This window comes from Bos grunniens, chromosome 3, assembly GCF_055505025.1.
Source record: "Bos grunniens cultivar Pamir isolate PY7600 chromosome 3, Bosgru_T2T1.0, whole genome shotgun sequence".
In the NCBI taxonomy this organism is placed as follows: Eukaryota; Metazoa; Chordata; class Mammalia; order Artiodactyla; family Bovidae; genus Bos; species Bos grunniens.
In genome coordinates, this window is record NC_141167.1 from 69462459 (window position 1) to 69478266 (window position 15808).

Genomic DNA, 15808 nt, shown 5'->3' on the forward strand with positions numbered 1-15808 from the left:
GTGGTAAAATTATTACCACATTTTTGTGGTAAAAATCTGAGCATTAATGAAGCTTGAATTTAAATTACTAACACATATATAACTTATGCTTAAATATTCTTTCTCAAGAAAAACAAAAGCCTATATTGAATTTTCCTATGTAAAATCTTATACTTAGGATAAAGAAAGAATGAAGGGCCCATCTATCTTTTTTACTCTTCATTCCAAGACTATATTCAATAGATGTATGTTACTACAAAAATGAATTCTAGAACATTGATCCATGAGCATCATAGCGTTCCTTTATTTTCTATGCCCTACTCTTTAAGATTAATTATTTTGTTTCTACAGGCTGACATAGAACTCTAACCAATATGTTAGCATTCAAAAGGGGTTTGTGTTTGTTTTCAAAAAAGAAGCTATATAGATGTAAAGTATTCTTTCTGCCACTAGGGTTATATAATTACTTATTTTTAAACAAAATTAGGAAAATATTTTAAGCAGTTTATATTAAATCACAACAGCCCACCTGGAATGGTCTGATATCAGGTAGGATATTCTTTTTATTTTTTTCGTGTCCAACATAATGTTTATTTAAATTCCTTGAAAATGAAATTCACTAAAACTTTAGTGATTGAACATAACATTGGTGGAATCCTATTTCAGAAACTTTGATAATACCTCTGAATTAGGCATACTTTTCTGTGCATTGCTTCAGGAGTCTTGAGTTCTGTGTTTCACACAGTTGATGTCTTTCTGACATGCTTAATTGGCAATGAACTGAATTCTTTTTTTTTTAAACGTATTTATTTTTTTTTTTTTTTGGAGGTTAATTACTTTACAATATTGTATTGGTTTTGCCATACATTGACATGAATCTGCCATGGGTGTACATGTGTTCCCCATCCTGAAGCCCCCTCCCACCTCCCTCCTCATCCCATCCCTCTGGGTCATCCCAGTGCACCAGCCCCAAGCACCCTGTATCATGCATAGAACATGGACTGGCGATCCATTTCACATATGATAATATACATGTTTCAATGCCATTTTCCCAAAGCATCCCACCCTCGCCCTCTCCCACAGAATCCAAAAGACTGTTCTATACATCTGTGTCTCTTTTGCTGTCTTGCATACAGGGTTATCCTTACCATCTTTCTAAATTCCATATATATGCGTTAGTATACTGTATTGGTGGAGAAGGCAATGGCACCCCACTCCACTACTCTTGCCTGGAAAATCCCATGGATGGAGGAGCCTGGTAGGCTGCAGTCCGTGGGGTCACTAAGAGTCGGACACAACTAAGCGACTTCACTTTCACTTTTTCACTTTCATGCATTGGAGAAGGAAATGGCAACCCACTCCAGTGTTCTTGCCTGGAGAATCCCAGGGACAGGGGAGCCTGGTGGGCTGCCGTCTGTGGGGTCGCACAGAGTCGGACACGACTGAAGTGACTTAGCAGAGCATACTGTATTGGTGTTTTTCTTTTTGGCTTACTTCACTCTGTATAATAGGCTCTAGCTTCATCCATCTCATTAGAACTGATTCAAATGTATTCTTTTTAATGGCTAAGTAATATTCCATTGTGTATATGTACCACAGCTGTCTTATCCATTCATCTGCTGACGGACATCTAGGTTGTTTCCATGTCCTGGCTATTATAAACAGTGCTGTGATTGTTAAATATGCTACCGAGATGGGCTCTCAGTTGACTGATGGGGAAGGAGTCTGAGCCTGCAGATAATTTGTCTTTAATTCTTGAAGCAGGTTGAAAGGAACAGACACAGATAAGTGTTGACATGTAGCCACCCCTCCTGCATGGTTGACTTGAGATGTGAACATGGGTTTTCTAATTCCAAACCAAGGCTTTTCGCACTTCCTTCAATATGTCAGATATTATCATGTAATGAAAAGAGCAAACTCTTGGAATTTGGGGGAGTGAACTAGAGTGGGAACACATAGGCAGATATAAATTTGTTAATGTTTTAGTTCTTAGGTTTGTAGGTATTCATTATACTATTAAAAATAAATAAATAAATAATAGATGATGCAAGGCCCAGTGATAGCAGCATGTCCACAAACCAAAAATTATACTTAATTAAAATCTGTGCTAATGGAGTACAATTTTTTTTTTTTTTTTAGTTCTGGCACTGTTCTTGAAAGCTATATGAACTTGGCAAGACACATAACCTCTCTGAACTGAACTTTTGTAAATTTGTGTGTTTTAGCCAGGGTTCTCCAGAGAAACAGAACTGATAGGAGACAAAGAATGAAAGAGAGGGGGGATTTATTACAGGAATTGGCTCATGTAGTTATGGAAGCCAAAAGTCCCACAGTCTGCCGTCTACAAGCTGGGAAAACAGGTGGTGAAATTCATTCCAAGTCTGAAGGCTTGAGAATCTGGGGGTGGGAGGTAGGGGAGGAGGGGTGATGGTGGAAGTCCTGATCTGAGTCAGAAAACCTGAGATTAGGAAAACCCATGTGTAAGGACAAGAGAAAGTCCTTGTCCTACTCTCTTTTTGTTCAATGGATTGGATCATACCCTCCAGAACTGGTAAGGGTAATCTTTACTCACTCTACTGACTCAAATGCTAATCTGGAAACACCTTCTCAGACACACCACCCCACCCCAAAAAAATGTTTTACCAGCTCTCTGGTCATCCCTTAGCCCAATCAAGTTGACATATAAGATTAACCATCACACTGTTTGAAAAAAAAATAAAAACCTGGTTTACTACCTGCCCAACAGGATTATTGAAATATTGCACTAAAAAATTTAATGTGAAAAAAAAAAAAAAAAAACCCAACAGCACAGTGCCTGGTTCATAATAAGCAAAGTTGGGGGACTTCCCTAGTGATCTATGGATTACAAGTCTGTCTTGCAATGCAGGGAACTTGGTTTCCATTTCTGATTTGGGAGCTAGGATCCCACATGCTGCAAAGTGACTAAATTTTCATACTGCAAGTACTGAACCTGGACTCCACAGTTGGAGAGTCCATGTGCCATAACTAAAACACGGCACAGACAAAGAGATATATAATTTTTTTTAAATAGGCACGGTTAGTTTTCTTCTTTTTCATACTACCTGCTGCCCCTCTCAATGTCACTATCCACATAAAACCTCTTTTCATCAGTCATAGGTTGTTTTTAATTACTTGACTGCTTTGTTCATTTTCTGTTGTTGAGACTTCAGCTCCCACTCAATCAGGTATAATTTGCTAATATCCTTTTTGACATACTCTGATTTAAGTTATGATAAATGCTGTGTACATTTAAGGAAGGAAGGGAAAATGGGAAAGTAACTATAATGGGTTGAATAGTGCCCCCAAAAGATTTGTCCAACTCCAAATGTCTCCCATCTGTGAATGTGACCTTACTGGGGAGTAAAAGGGTCTTTGTAGATGTAATTAAGCCAAGGATCTCAAGATGAGATCATTCTGGATAATCTGGGTAGGGCTTTAATCCATTTACAAGTGGCTTTATATGAGACATATAAGGAAAAACAGGGAGAGAAAACAAGGCCATGTAAAGGTGCCTGGAGAGATTGGAATTATGCTGCCACAAACCAAGGAATACCTGAGCCCCCAGAAGTTGCACCAGGCAAGAAAGACCCTGTCTAGAGCCTTCAGAGAGAAGGCAGCTCTGCTGACACCTTGATTTCAGATGTCTGGCCTCCAAAACTGCAAGAGAATAATTTCTGTTAATTACAGCAGCCAAAGGAACTGATACAAGAACTAGCAACTACTGAATGCTAGCACTCCTATAGGAGCTTCCAACACATTGTGCTGTTTAGTCCTCAGAAGAACACACTCAGGTAGTATTACAGTCAATGCTTATTTTTAGATGAAGTAACTTATCCACAGTTACAGAGCTAGTGAATAATGCTTAGTCGTGTCTTACTCTTAGCGACCCCATGGACTGCAGCCTACCAGGCTCCTCCGTCCATGGGATTTTCCAGGCAAGAGTACTGGAGTGGGGTGCCATTGCCTTCTCCGAGTGAATAATGAGGTGAGATTAAATCTAACTTCATCTGATCATGAAGCTCATACACTATCCATCGTACCATGCTAAACACTAACTCTCTTCAGTCATGTCCAACTCTTTGAAACCCCACAGACTGTAGCCTGCCAGGCTCCTCTGTTCATGGGATTCTCTAGGCAAGAATACTGGAGTAGGTTGCCATGCCCTCCTCCAGGGGACCTTCCTAACCCAGGGATTGAACCCACATCTCTTATGTCTCCTGCATTGGCAGGTGGGGTCTTTACCACTAGCGCCACCTGGGAAGCCCATGCTACCTGTCAAATACATTATGGTTATCAAAAGAGACAGTTACACTGAAAAAAAAAGAAAAAAAAAACAAAAGGTGTTTTTTGTTTTTTTTTTAAACCATAAACGTATGAAGTAGTCTCACCATAAAAGTGTTCATAAATATTTTCCACCTTCTTGATAATTGAACAGGCAAAAATGTTAAAGTAGAGATAAAATGAAATACTCTCTTAAGTATGTCAAGCGGTGCTGTACTTCAATATTGGTTCTTATGTTTCTTTCCAATCTTCCATCTTTTCTTTTAGGTGACCTTAGTTTTTCATTTATTCATTTAATAATTCATATGTGCCAGATATTGTGCTAAGTGATAGTGATTTAAAAATAAATATAATTCCTGTCTAAGTTACTCTAAAAGGAAAATTACAGCTTATAAGTTGTATAAAATAGATTATTCAAATACTTTAACCATCAATAATGTAATGCTACTAAAATTTTCATACCTTAGGCTCTTTACTGCTACTTAAACAATGAAGAATTGATGCTTTGAACTGTGGTGTTGGAGAAGACTTTTGAGAGTCCCTTGGACTGCAAGGAGATCCAACCAGTCCATTCTGAAGGAGATCAGCCCTGGGATTTCTTTGGAAGGAATGATGCTAAAGCTGAAACTCCAGTACTTTGGCCACCAAATGCGAAGAGTTGACTCATTGGAGAAGACTCTGATGCTGGGAGGGATTGGGGGCAGGAGGAGAAGGGGACAACAGAGGATGAGATGGCTGGATGGCATCACTGACTCAATGGACGTGAGTCTGAGTGAACTCTGGGAGTTGGTGATGGACAGGGAGGCCTGTCGTGCTGCGATTCATGGGGTCGCATAGAGTTGGACACGACTGAACTGAACTGAACTGAAACAATGAAGATTTGCCACCTCGATGTGAAAGATAAATTTACATAAGCTCAGTTTTATACAGTATGCATGGAACAAGTTGTCAATATGACATGAGTACATGTAGTTACTGGTCATGACAATAACAGGTGGGAATGGGTAAGGGTCAAAGGAGACCCATACAACTTCTAAGTTTTTTCATAGTTTAGCTCAACTCACTATGTGAATTTTCCCAACCCAGGAACAAGAGGTTTATCAGAGATGATCTCATTTAAGAGATCACTGGTCACTAGGTGACCAGTCTCAGAAGACTCTCAACATTTCTGTTACTTAAACCTGTTAAACTGCATTTGTATTGAACACCTCTCACACGTGTCAGAAGATAATTTTCTATTTCTATTCATTTTTTTGCACATCCTTTGATAGAATCACTGATAGTTAAAACTGTAGAGTTTTTAAGGATATCTATCCCTGGTGGCAGATGGTCAATAATTCACCTACAATGCAGGATACCCGAGTTCGATCCCTGGGTAGGGAAGATCCCCTGGAGAAGAGAATGGCTACCCACTCCAGTATTCTTGCCTGGAGAATCCCATGGACAGAGGAGCCTGGTGGACTACAGTCCGTGAGGTCACCAAGAATCAGACATGACTGAGCAACTAACACTTTCACTTCACAAAGCAAAGCTTTGGAGGACTGAAATAGTATTTCTCTCTGGAGAAGAGGGCAGATTTATTTGTTGACCAGTAAAATAAAGATCATGTCTTTCACCAGAGAAAAGTTTGAGCAGATTGCTTGTGACCACTCTGGCATGTGCAACCTGCAATGGAAGAGGGAGAACAGAAAACAATGGGGAACAGAAAACAGTGGATAAATACTTGTGGCTTCTCTTAAATCTGGGTGAAAATTTCCACAGCACATTTCACAAGCCCACTCAAAGAATTCTGCAAGATCATCCACAGGGGTGGCCAGACCCTTAACACATCCTTGTCTTGGCTTCTCCTCCTTCCTATCTTTTCTGCCTGTTTCCTGGAATCACACAGTTTAATAAATGTTACTGGCCTTAAGGGGAACCCACACAAAGACACCGTCTTATATGTCTAGGTTTTAGCGATTGTTATTTTCCATAAATTAACGTCTGGAGTATTTGAAGAGTTATTATTATCAGTGCTGGGACTAAGCTGCTTAATGCAAAAATCCTGGGTGCTAACGGAATCCAGTGCTTTTCAAGTGCCTTAAGAGGAGCGGTTAGTTCTTTTCTTAATTTTGTCATAGGACTTCCTAATTGTTTAGGAAGAGAAAATGTTTAAAAAGAGAAAATGTAAACTGATGACCACAGAAAAGCATGGAAGAGAGAAGTAGGCATATTCCATGAATGCATTAGTTTCTACAACTGCCTACTCAAGATTAACTTAAAAAAATAAGAAAAAAGACAGGAAAATTTGAGGTGCTGGCTGTTAAACCAATTTTATAATAAAGTGTTCACTTTGTTCAAGCAAAGTGTAAAGTTACAGGAACCTATCCTTCATTTTTAATATTCATGATGACTATCCATGGGTAAACTGCAGTGGAAATGTGGTGGAAAGAATGCATTGGCCAGGGGTCTTGCTACAAGGAACTATCCTGTAAAGTTAACTTGCTTTGACAAGTTCCAGATGTGCTTCATCTGACCAGAATTATTGAGATCCCAGAGCTGAGCACAGATTAAGGAGATGTGATTTCTTATGATGAGTGTTTATATAATCAATTGTCTATCTTATAGAATCTAAAAACAGAATTTTTAAAATGTTATCATTTTTGGTAAGACTGCTATTATGCTTTATGTGTGTGTCACATGAAAGGAGGCACTGAGCATTTTCATTTCTGGGTCTCTTTTTCCTTTCTCCATTATATTTTGGTTGCCACTCTCAGCCACTTTCTTAGCTACTTGATGGCTTGAGGAGATGGTGGCTATACCTTCTTAAAGTTGATAGCTCACTCCATCCAAGTGGATGTAGGTAAGAACTAGGTAAGGGATCCTCTTTAGATCCCTCCAACATATTCTGAGATTAGAGTTACCCTTTTTTGAGAAAGTTTCAGGTTTCTAAAGAGGTGCTATAAAAATTCTCCAAAAAAATTTATGGTGTAACTTACGCTGCTGCTGCTAAATCGTTTGTCATGTCTGACTCTTTGCAACCCTATGGACTGTAGCCCACCAGGCTCCTCTGTCCATGGGATTCTCCAGGCAGGAATACGGGAGTGGGTTGCCATGCCCTCACCCAGGGGATCTTCCCAACCCAGGGTTCGAACCCTTATCTCTTACACTGGCAGGCAGGTTCTTTACCACTAGTGCCACCTGGGAAGCTGAGCATAACTTGTAATTTGCTCCAAATTTTAAGACACATGCTACTCTCTCTTTTTCACATGGATAGAGAGAAAGAATGTATTAGAACGTTAGTAACAGCATAAGTGTGACTTAAACTGTTAAGAAAGATTAGAATCATTGCTATTGAGAACGCTGAAATAATTTTATGGCTTTATCACAACCCATCACTAGCTATACAAGTCAGGAAGGAAAGGTTCAGTGGATCTTTGCCTTCACTTCAAAAAGGCGCTGAGTATTTGCTAGCTACTCTCTCCTCATATCAGAATTAAATACCAAAGTTTTTGTCCATCCAGAGTCACATTGTTAGCAAAGACTTCCAGCTATGGATTTATGCAATATTTCTTCCACTCTGCCTTCTCTATTTTTTTTTTAACATGGAGAGGGTGATTAGGGACACTCTTATCAAGGAAAAGAAACTACAATCAGAAAGTACTAATCACAATTAGAAAGTACAAAAAGAAACTACAATTAGAAAGTACTAATCACAATTCTTAACTATTTTAATCAATAAATACTAGAGTGTCTTTTCTTTTTCCATATTAAATAGTTGACTTACTGTATGGTAAAAATTTCCTCTGCATGCTTTAGTGGCATTTGTTTAATTTGTAAGTTCATGCCAAAATGCAAGCTTCTTTTGTGATGCTCTAGAAGTTGACAAACATTTTCCATAAAGAGCCAGATAGTAAATATTTTAGACTTTGTGGGCCACACATCTTTGTGGCAAATATTCAACCCTGCCATTGTAGAGCAAAAACAGCCACGGACATTACATAAACAAATGAGCATGGCCATGGCCCAAAGAACTTTATGGCATTGAAATTTGGTTTTTGTATAACTTTCCTATGTCACAAAATAGTATTCTTTAAAAAAATTTTTTTTAATAATTTTCAAATGTGAAATTCATTTTAGCTTGCTATGTGTACAAAAAACAGGCAGCAAGCTAGATTTGGCCCAAGATCATTGATGTTCCAATATAACTTATGAGAGTTAGAGTTTATCATTGTGCTTAAAGTTTCAGAGTGAACTGTGCCTATGCTTCCATTTAAATTGTATTTTAGTCTTTGGGGAAGGGGCAGGAATTTACTACCTTACTGTAAAATTCTCCAAGCCAGGCTTCAACAGTACATGAACTGTGAATTTCCAGATGTTCAAGCTGGATTTAGAAAAGGCAGAGGAACCAGAGATCAAATTGCCAACACCGCTGGATCATTGAAAAAGCAAGAGAGTTCCAGAAAAACATCTACTTCTGCTTTATTGACTATGCCAAAGCCTTTGACTTGTGGATCACAGCAAACTGTGGAAAATTCTGAAAGAGATGGGAATACCAGACCACCTTACCTGCCTCCTGAGAAATCTGTATGCTGGTCAAGAAGCAACAGTTAGAATGGACATGGAACAACAGACTGGTTCCAAATTGGGAAAGGAGAATGTCAACACTGTATATTGTCACCCTGCTTATTTAACTTCTATGCAGAGTACATCATGAGAAACATTGGGCTGGATGAAGCACCAGCTGGAATCAAGATTCCTGGGAGAAATATCAATAACTTCAGATATGCAGATGACACCACCCTTATGGCAGAAAGCAAAGAAGAACTAAAGAGCCTCTTAATGAAAGTGAAAGAGGAGAGTGAAAAAGTTGGCTTAAAATTCAACATTCAGAAAACTAAGATCATGAAATTTGGTCCCATCACTTCATGGCAAATAGATGGGGAAACGGTGACAGACTATTTTGGGGGGGCTCTAAAATCACTGCAGATGGTGACTGCAGCCATGAAATTGAAAGATGCTTGCTCTTTGGAAGAAAAGCTATGACCAACCTAGACAGCATATTAAGAAGCAGAGACATTACTTTGCCAACAAAGGTCCATCTAGTCAAGGCTATGGTTTTTCCAGTGGTCATGTATGGATGTGAGAGTTGGACCATAAAGAAAGCTGAGTGCTGAAGAATTGATGTTTTTGAGCTGTGGTGTTGGAGAAGACTCTTGAGAGTCCCTGGGACTGCAAGGAGATCCAACTAGTCCATTCTAAAGGAAATCAGTCCTGAATATTCATTGGATGGACTGATGCTGAAGCTGAAACTCCAATACTGTGGCCACCTGATGCGAAGAGTTTACTCATTGGAAAAGATCCTGATGCTGGGAAAGATTGAAGGCAGGAGGAGAAGGGGATTACAGAGGATGAGATGTTTGGATGGCATCACCAACTCAATGGACATGAGTTTGAGCAAACTCCAGGAGTTGGTGATGGACAGGGAGGCCTGGTGTGCTGCAGTCCATGGGTCACAAAGAGTCAGACATAACTGAGCAACTGAACTGAACTGAAGCACTATTGATGGGATTGTAAAATGGTATGTGCATGCTCAGTTGCTTCAGTCATACCAGACTCTTTGCAACCCTATAGACTGTAGCCTGCCAGGCTCTTTGGTCCATGGGATTCTCCAGGCAAGAATACTGGTGTGGGCTACCATGCCCTCCTCCAGGGGATCATCCTGACCGAGGGATTGAACCTGAGTCAGCTTCTGTGGCAAACTGTATGAAAAACTCAAATAATTAAAAATAGAATTGCCATATAAGCCAGCAATTTCTCTTCTGGGTAAATATCCCAAGGAAATGAAAAGTTCTTGAAAACATATTTGTACACCCAAGTTTATAGCAGCATTATTTACAATAGCTAAAATGTGGGGAAATTTTCAGTGTCCACTGATCAATTAATAGATAATCAAAATGTAAGGTATGCCTACAATGGAATATTATTCATCCACAAAAGGAAGGAAATTCTGACGTATTCTACAACATGGATGAACATTAAGGATATTAGGCTTAGTGAAATATCAGGTACAAAAAGACTGATGCTGTATGATTCCTCTTCCATATGGTACCTAGAGTAGTCAAATTCATAGAGACAGAAAGTAGAATGATGGTTTCCAGGGGTTAAGAGAAACAAGGAATGGGAAGTTACTATTTGGTGGTTATAGAGTTTCCATTTTGCAAGATAAAAAAGAGTTCTGAAAATGGACAGTGGTGATGCTGCACAATGATATGGACTTAATGCCACTGAATTTGTTTGTTGTTGTTGTTTTAGTTGCTAAGCTGTGTCAAACTCTTTTGTGACCCCACAGGCTATAGCCCTCCAGGCTCGTCTGTCCATGGGATTTCCCAGGCAAAAATTGCATGCTTAAAAATGGTTAAAATGCTTAAGGTTATGTGTATTTTACCACAATAAAATTTTTTGTTTTAAATATAGTTGAGGTCTAACATAAACCAAGACCTTTGTAATCAAACAGTCCTAGATTTAAATTCCAGCTCTGCTACTTACTAACTGGTTGTTGTCAGCAGTTTACTTAGTCTTTTCTAAAGCTCATTTTCCTAGGCCAAAAAAACAGTTTCAGGAGTTAAAGAATTAATGAGATAGCACATATACAGGTCTTACTACAGGGCCTGATCGAGTGCCTAGTGACAGCCCCTATCCAATATAGCCTTTCTCTTACACCAATAATTCAAACATATATCAAATGAGATTGAAAGGGAATTCTTAGAGGTTTTCTCTTATTGAATTGCTATTAAACTTTCTTAATTTCTATTTAGGATGCCTGGATGAAAGGATAGACCCCACGTTCAGTTGCTAGAATTTATCCCTTGATGCCACTACTGTGTTGTTTTACCTATAAATACCCATTTCTCTTAACATTCAGGCTTCCCTGGTGGCTCAGATGGTAAAGAGTCTGCCTGCAGTGCGGGAGACCTGGGTTCGATCCCTGGATCAGGAAGCTCCCTTGGAGAAGGAAATGGCAACCCACTCCAGTATTCTTGTCTGGAAAATCCCATGGATGCAGGAGCCTAGTCAGCTACAGTCCATGGGGTCGCAAAGAGTCGGACACGACTGAGCAACTTCTCTCTCTCTCTCACCATTCCAGTTTAAGACTAAGCTTAAACATTATCCACCTACCTCAACTAGAGCTGGACCCTGAGTTCGGCAGGTCGGGGGAGGGGGTGTTGGAACCATTTATCCCAATTTTCTTTCAACTATCCACCAGGTTTTTCAAAACAAATTTTTATTTGAGCCACAGCAAGCAAAAAAAAAAAAAAGCCACCACATGTCAGCCTTTTTGTGATCTAGCACCTATATACAGGGAGTATCTGCTCTGCTTGTTCATATTCTCCCACCACGAACTCCAGAGCAGCATATTCTCTTGTTTTAGGTGTTTTCTCACAGGAGAGATGTGTCTGGAGGCAAGTCCCTTGTAAGTGACCTTTCCTGGACTGTTACTTTGACTGCTACTAATGCTCATCTTCAGGGAAAAGCAAAAAGCAAAAAAAAAAAAAAAAAAAAGACAGATCAAGTTTCAATCGGACACCCAGACAAGAAGAATATACTTTGGAATTTCCTCCTGTGCCCAGGGCTCAGGCTGTCCCCTCTCCAACCCCTTCTCCCTACAGGGCTCCACTGCTCACTAACCACTTCCCTCCAAAATGGCTACACAAGAAGGGATGCCTTCTTCACTGGCTAATTTGTTCTTATATCCACACACTAAAATCACTGACCCAGTTATTACTGCTTCAGCTCTTTTCTCCTGTGAAGGAGACCACATTTGGCAACACTAGAAATAACATTTTTGTGGTCACATCAGCAGTGATGAAAGCAGAGCTGTTACTTTTGCTTTCTTGTAAACTTTTAGTTTATAAACAAACTAGCTGTGTATCTCCTTTCAACATCTTTCAAAGAGGAATAAGCACAAACAAAATAGAAGGGGCTTGAGTGCAGCATAAATCCTCAAGTAGGAATAAATTCATTTTGAAACTTTTCCATAAAAAGACCATTTTAGATCGCCTATTTCAAGTTTTCACTCTCGCTCACTCATTCTCTAAACATTTACTGAAAAGGTCACATTGCTTATAGCCTTTTCCTCCTTTAGTTTATCTTCTACTCTCTCCTAAGTGATCTTATATAACTCGTTTATTTCTCTCCCCACCCCTGCCCATTTTTTTTACTAGCTCTCTATTGCCCATATTTTGAGAATAGCACACAAGAAACCTCATGATGAGGTTCCTGTTTACTCTTTAGCTTTTCTCCTACCAATCTTTCTCTATTTGTGCTGAAATAATACCAAACAACTTACAGTTTCCTGAACACTCCTCTTAGTCTAAGAGAATGCCTCTTCTTCCCCCCATCACTGGGGAACTTCTATCGAATTTTCAAAACCCAGCTTGGACTTCAATTCCCCCTGGAAAAAGTTTTCTGATTCAGAATTAATAACTCCTTCCTCTATGCACTTATTCCATTCTATTCATTCATTTATTTGACAAATTCAATAACCTTTGACAAATATTTACTGACCTACTTAATACATGTCAAGTACTATCTAGGGAATTTCATCACCATTGTCGTCATCCTGGCTAATACTAACACACTATGCCAGGCACTGTTCTATATAATACATTTATTAGTTCATTGACCTGAGCAACAACTCTGTGAAGTATTAATAGATACTCTTACTATTGTCATTGTGTAAATGAAGCAACTAAATCCCAGAAAAGTTAAGTAACTTGCCCATGCTCACCCTGTCAGCCCAGTGTGAGAGAGCATGTTCAAGACAACCCTTGTCCATATCATAACAGAGACAAGTCTAATGAGGAAGACTGACATTAGCAAGCAATTATAACACAGTGTGATACAAGAATGAATACAAGATGCTATGGATGCATGTGTGTGAGGCTAACCTATTTAATCTGTATATAACGATTTTGCAAGGCAGTTATTTTTCTCTCCCAAATTACTAATTAACTTCAGCTCATTCATGGACCTTTGTGTGTTTCAAAATTTCCTTTCTGTTCTATGGCAGTTTCAGAGTCAACTCATGAACAGCTCTTTGACTTTTAAATAATTTATGATTTTATTTATTTATTTTTGGCTGCATCATGCGGCTTGCAGGATCTTAGTTCCCTGATCAGGGACTGACCCTTAGCTCTTGGCAGTGAAATTGTGGAATCCTAACCACTGAACTGCCAGGGAATTCCCTATAATTTTATTTTTGAAATAAACATTTTTTTCCCCATGAAACTCTAACCACTGAACTGCCAGGGAATTCCCTATAATTTTATTTTTGAAATAAACATTTTTTTCCCCATGAAACTCGAAATGTTTTGTCCTATGTGTATTTTACAATGAATATCTAGGATTTTATTTTATAGCATGTAGGCTTATTTCATTTACCTATTTCTTAGTCCACTCAGGCTGCTATAAAAAAAAAATCATAGATTATGTGGCTTAAACAACATTGATTTCTCACAGCTCTGGAGGCTTGGAAAGTCCAAGATCAAGATTCAGACAGATGGAATGTCTGGCGAGAACACGCTTCCTAGTTCACAGACAAGAACTACAGTATCTATATCTATGACCATTGCTCTGTGCCCCACTGGCAAAAGAGGTGAGGCAGCTCTCTGAGGTTTTCTATGTAAGAGCCCTAATCCCACTCATGATGCTCTGTCCTCATCGCCTAATCACTTTCCAAAGGCCCCATCTCCTAATATCGCCAATTTGAGGGATTAGGTTTCAGTATCAACATGTGAAGGGGAGAGAGGCATAAACATTCAGTCCATAACAACTACCCTGAGACAGTTTTTATTTATATTCAAAAGCTATATACAGTCGACCTTTGAACAACACAGGGTTAGGGGTGCTGACCCTTTGTGCAATCCAAAATTCTTTACAGCAGGCCCTCTGTACCCACAGTTCCTACATAATCATGGTTCTACATCTGAGCACAGCACACAGCACATCTGAGGATTAAGACAACTTCAGGGGAGGGAGGAGGGAGGAGGGTTCAGGATGGGCAACACATGTATACCTGTGGCGGATTCATTTTGATATTTGGCAAAACTAATACAATTATGTAAAGTTTAAAAATAAAATAAAATTTAAAAAAATAAATAAATTTATATTAAAAAAAAAAAGACAACTTCAGATCCTATAGTACTGTGCATGTATAATCACTCAGTCTTATCTGACTCTTTTCAACCCCCTGGACTGTAGTCCGCCAGGCTCCTCTATCCATGGGAATTATCCAGGCAAGAATACTGGTGTGGGTTGCCATGCCTTCCTCCAGGGGATCTTCCCAAACAGGGATCGAACCCAGGTCTCCCACATTGCAGGCAGATTCTTTACCAGCTGAGCTAACTAATATCAGGATTTGAACAACACAGTTCAAACCTGTGTTGTTAGAAGGTTAATTGTAACTGTTTTATTAGCATCCTACAATGTTTATCTTTGAGGAGTTTCTAGGAGAGTGCCTCAACTTCTCAGCTTAATAGTGTACACAAGAAAACAAGTGGGGAGAGGATAAAACTTCCCATAACTTTTCATTTTTATACACTAAGCATTTCTTTCTTTCTTTTTTCCTTTTCTTTTTTTCCATTAGTAGGTACCTCCATACAGAGATATGATGAACAGAATTATTTGAAAGTTGTGCTGGGAAATTATTCTGCATCAACTGTACAACTATGCAGGGCTCTTCATTCTTCCCAGAGTGAGAGACTCTACTCAACTCATATTAAATATCTACCTAAGTGGTGGGCGCCTGGTTTTCCCCCATGCTAGTTGTCTTTAATCATTTGGAACTTAACCACAGATTGCCTGGTGTCCAAGAAGTTTGAACCCCACTAATGAGATTATTCACCCTTGCTGCACACTGATCAAATAGGGAGTTTTAAAAGAATCTGATGCTTAGACCCTACTCCTAGAAATACTGAGGTAAATGGTCTGGGCTTCCAGATTTTTAACGGTTTCTTAGGTGATTCTAATGTGCAGCTAAGGTTGACAACCTGTGCTATAAACCCGTGATTGTGAGGCCTCAAACATTACACAAATCACCCAGGATCCCTACAGTCCACTGTAGGTTCTGATTCAGGAGATATGGGGTGGGGCTGAGATTCTGCATTTCTTTCTTGCACCTATGTGCTGAATGGTCTAGAAGAAGGTTTTCCCTACCTTCTTCAATTTAAGTCTGAATTTGGTAATAAGGAGTTCATGATCTGAGCCACAGTCAGCTCCTGGTCTTGTTTTTGTTGACTGTATAGAGCTTCTCCATCTTTGGCTGCAAAGAATATAATCAATCTGATTTTGGTGTTGACCATCTGGTGATGTCCATGTGTAGAGTCTTCTCTTGTGTTGTTGGAAGAGGGTGTTTGCTATGACCAGTGCATTTTCTTGGCAAAACTCTTTTAGTCTTTGCCCTGCTTCATTCTGTATTCTAAGGCCAAATTTGCCTGTTACTCCAGGTGTTTCTTGACTTCCTACTTTTGCATTCCAGTCCCCTATA

The 15808-nt window shown here is 39.3% G+C and overlaps 1 long non-coding RNA gene across 1 annotated transcript; it reads left to right on the plus strand.

Moving 5' to 3' along the window:
• The first annotated feature begins 3485 nt into the window (after positions 1-3485).
• Positions 3486-6621, plus strand: LOC147375789 (uncharacterized). The gene is made up of 2 exons (XR_015161593.1): positions 3486-3791; positions 4749-6621. It is a non-coding gene; the product is annotated as an uncharacterized LOC147375789 (long non-coding RNA).
• The last annotated feature ends 9187 nt before the right edge of the window (positions 6622-15808 follow it).